Raw genomic sequence first — 4,440 nt, 5'->3', positions numbered from 1 at the left:
TCCCGCTTTTATTTCACGATTTTCCCGCGTATCTCAACAAGTTTAACGATTCCGATGACTTGGCTAGCTCACTGAAGTTCATGTAAACGGCGCCATCGAGCCTGGGCACGTGCCCAGGGTGCCCGTACGGTAAAATCGACCCTGCACACGACTCCAAAAGGACAGGTATACGGCTTCGATTTACAGTGGCGTTACACACAGATACCAAATTTTATACGAGACGAAAACATTATTATGCACACAAACAGATTTTCAAACCTTGACGGCGTTCCCTCGCCCTTGCGTGCACAAGTCCCTCCGTTCCTTCTTTGCGCAGGTATCATCCCTGTTGCTACCCTCACTATCGGTCTCGTCACGTAATAATAAACGGACAAACGAACTGAAATTTTCTGATATTTTACTCCTCTCCGAGCAGACAACTCCACTCCACTCGTCCACTCCCACTACCTACCAGCTTCTCACTCCCACTCCCGCAGCGGGTGATCCATGGCCACGGCGCTCCGCCTCCCGTCTCTCCTCTCCTCCCGCGCCGCCCCTACCACCGCCGCTCGCGCTACCATCCGGGGGAATCGGACAGGATCGTTCACTCACAGGGTCGCCGCGCAGCCTGACGACACCACCGCCACCACCTCCACCACGCCGGCTCCGCCCGCCGGGTTCACGCCTCCGGTTCCCAAGCGGTTTGAGGTCAAGCCCGGCCAGTCAAACAACATCGCTGGCGCCGCCCTCGCCTTGCCCTTCCGCCTCGGCACCGGGGTCTTCGTCCTAGGGTAATTCAGCCCCTTCAATCCCCGTCCACATTGGAATATACCGTGCCAATCTAGTTAGCCAAGCAGACCAAATTAATTGAACACCTCAATTGAATTTGAATTTTAAATTTAACGTTTCCTTCCAATTTGAATGGAATTGGGAAATGTTTATGTGCTAGCCAATTATGTATGTTTAAGCTGAGCTGCTTCAAATTCATTGACTAGCTCACAGTGTTTTGTTACTTTAGTCGTCCAACAAAACATGCTTTTACTTTCGCCATCCGGATGTGTGGATTCCATTGCCTTGTGCATATGTCTAGCAATTTCAGGTGGGTTTTATTTAATTTGTATGTGCCTGCAATGTGCAGATATGGAGTGACACTTGTTGATGCTAACGAGATATCACCGGATCAATATGCTTTGGATTTCTAAGGTGAACTCCTCTGATCCCACAGTTTTGTTTGGTACAATACAACCGCAGCACGTGAATATCAAGAGTAGAACAATGAAGCGTACTTAGCAAAATATAATTATTTGATGTAAGCAACCATTGTGTGTATCTGGCCAAGGTGAACTCCTTCTCTAGTTCCCACTGTTTGGTTAGGTACAACCGCTGAATGGAAATATTAAGAGTGAAACAGTAAGGCGTACTTAGCAAAATACAATTATTTGACGTGAACAACCATTGTGTGTACCTGTCCAGTACCAGTCTAGAACTTTAGTTTCAAAATACTATTATGCAACTACATGTGTTTATTATTTAGGTCAGAAGGTGAAAGAAACGTCGAAGGTGGGGCAGTGCCCTCGACCTGCTAAGCCTATTGAAATATACGAGTTTGAAGGGTATGTTATTTCTTTCCACGGAGGTTCAAACTGGTTGTCCTTCATGTTTCTAATTGCAACTAGTTTTTGTATTAAGCGCTAATGTTTTCTTCTGACTAGTCAAGCTGATTTATTTATTCCTTCAATTGTTTGTGCATCGTGGCTAAAACCTCAGATGTCCATTTTGTCGAAAGGTGAATAATCTTTGGTTCACTATATCTGTGTTATGTAGTTTCCTTCTTCATTTATTCAACATTGGTATTTATAGTCACCATGTAAATCTTGCAGGTCAGAGAGATGGTATCCGTCCTGGACCTTGATGTTTTATATTACCCTTGTCCTAAAGGCAGCCCAACCTTCCGTCCAAAGATTCTTGAGATGGGCGGAAAGAAACAATTTCCTTACATTGTACGCGAGACATCATTGATGGTTGTGGTTTCCAGTTCTACATATCTTTGAAATGTTATTTTAGATATTTGATGGACATTTACCATTAACTATACTCATGTTGCTGAACTTTTTATTCCTGGGCAAGATTGAATTTTGTCACATTGGCATGATTTGTTCTTCATTACTAAACTAAATCAGGGAATTTTGCTTCCTACTTAGAAATGAATTATGCATGATGGAGATAACATCACTCTTATGTTGTAGGTCGATCCAAACACAGGAGTTGCTATGTATGAATCAGATGACATCATAAATTACCTGGCAAAAACTTACGGTTTGTATTCCTTTTTTTTTACAGTGCATACCTTCCCTGGCCTTACAAGCTTGTTCTAAGCCCTTTACTTGCACTTGTTTTTCAGGTGATGGAAGTGTTCCAATTATGCTAAAACTTGGTCTATTGACAGTAAGTAACTAAGTAATTGATAATCGAAGAGACCAGGATTGATTATTATAATGTGCATGCAATTGTGCCTTTTGCGTAACTTTATTTATTTATTTTGTATAGACAATAACGGCAGGGCTTGCATTGAGTGGGCGTAGCGGGAAGGTAAATTACCAACAAGCCATGGACATTTGTTTATTCCATGTAATTGTCTGAAAGTTTTGCTTGAACCATTTCCATTATTGATTACAGGGATCTTCCTACAGTCCTGCAAAGCTTCCATCCCAGCCAATAGAGATATGGGCATACGAGGTCTAACCCTCACTACTTGTCATCATTCACAGCATTAATGTTATTATTTGCTGTTTGTCGTAGTGTATTACCATTTCCAGGATCTGATTGTTGCAACCTTTATTATCAGGGATCTCCTTTCTGTAAAATAGCGCGTGAGACCCTTGTCGAGTTGGAGTTGCCACACTTGCTACACAGGTATTTGAATGCTTGAAACTTTGGATTATATCCGTAAACAAATAGTTGAATATTCTACAATCAGAGAATTATAACAGTGCATAACAGTTGTATAAATGACCAGTAGCATTAGTATAGCATTACGATCGTCAACAAATCAATGAATATTCTGCCATTCAACAATATGCTAACAGCCAGAACTCCTGTATAATTGACTAGCGTGGCAGCTAAATAGCTGAATATTCTACCATAAGAACAACTCGTTGATACTATCCATATATGTAGCATGACAGACACAACAATGTAAGTAACAAAAAACTTTTGCTTCAGCTGTGCGCGTGGCAGCCCCAAGCGACAGGATTTTTTCGAGAAATATGGTATTTTCCAGGTTTGCGTCGTTGCGATTTATGCTTCTGCTGATAACCTTTCTCCACATAACCTCTGTTTGGTTTTAATCTTACCGTCTTGACAGGCGCCTTATATCGAGGATCCTAACACGGGGGTAAAGATGTTCGAGAGCGCCGACATCGTAGAGTATCTGAGGGCAACATATGCTGCTTGAGAATCCCTGGCACTATCTTTTCTCAGTAAATATTGAGCTCATAGCCTGCCATGTCTCTTCTCATGTAGTAGATCACATTCTTTACTAGGAAAATGGTGCATCCTAGATTATATAAGGTGTAAATTCTATTCGCTGCAGCTGAGACAGCGTCTATCTAAGAAACACTGAATTTGAAGCCGTGGAAAAGTGAAATAAAATCCAGAAATGGAGTCTTGTTTCTTTAACGGGATGTTTCTGCTTGGGTGCCTGCTAGGCGTCATCCGGATGATGTCCGGAGAAATAAGCCGTCTTGCCCGTCGTTGATTTCCTCCAGTACGGTGCAATTTGGGCCGCTGGATTCCCTGACGACCGGACCACGACATGACTTAAATCCCAAATTGCATGTCTCCCTGCAGCTCCAGCCAACAACGCTACATCCCTGCATGCGCGTACTCTAACGAGAGCAGCAGCTAGCCGGCTTAGAGCATCAGCTGTAACCCTCAGGTGGCAGCAGTCATGTCGCTGGTTACCTTACAGCAACAATGGTCGGCGAGCTTGCCATATATCAGCCACGGCGACAGCGGCGACGAGCTATGGGTTGCAGCAAAGTCCCTTCTGCGACCACCCTTTCAAGCACCATTGATGCTTCGTCGCTGCACCGACGATGCTGCGGCCACTCAGATATGCTCAATTGCGGTTCCGGTGATGCTCCGATGGTTTATCCATGCTCCTTTGCAGCACCGACGATGTTTCGACGGCCCGACAATGCTCCGACGCCTCAGCCATGCTCCATTACAACACTGGCGATGTTTTGACGGCCCGCGACCCGACGGTGCTCCATCGTAGCGCTGATGATGCGACCTCGCAACGCCATTGATGTTCCGGCGGTCTAACGAATGCTTTATCGCGGCACCCGGGATGTTTCGGCAGCCCGACGATGCTCCATTGCAGCACCGGCGATGCTCCGACCACCTAGCTATGCTCCATTGCAATGTCGGTGATGCTCCGACGGCTCAGCCATGCTCCAT

General features: G+C 44.8%; 1 pseudogene; it reads left to right on the top strand.

Moving 5' to 3' along the window:
* The first annotated feature begins 405 nt into the window (after positions 1-405).
* On the top strand, positions 406-3,657 carry LOC119338209 (annotated as a pseudogene).
* The last annotated feature ends 783 nt before the right edge of the window (positions 3,658-4,440 follow it).

Source organism: Triticum dicoccoides, chromosome 7B, assembly GCF_002162155.2.
Source record: "Triticum dicoccoides isolate Atlit2015 ecotype Zavitan chromosome 7B, WEW_v2.0, whole genome shotgun sequence".
Classification (NCBI taxonomy): Eukaryota; Viridiplantae; Streptophyta; class Magnoliopsida; order Poales; family Poaceae; genus Triticum; species Triticum dicoccoides.
The sequence above is the reverse complement of the archived record's forward strand: the minus strand, read 5'-3'. Positions and strand labels throughout refer to the sequence as shown.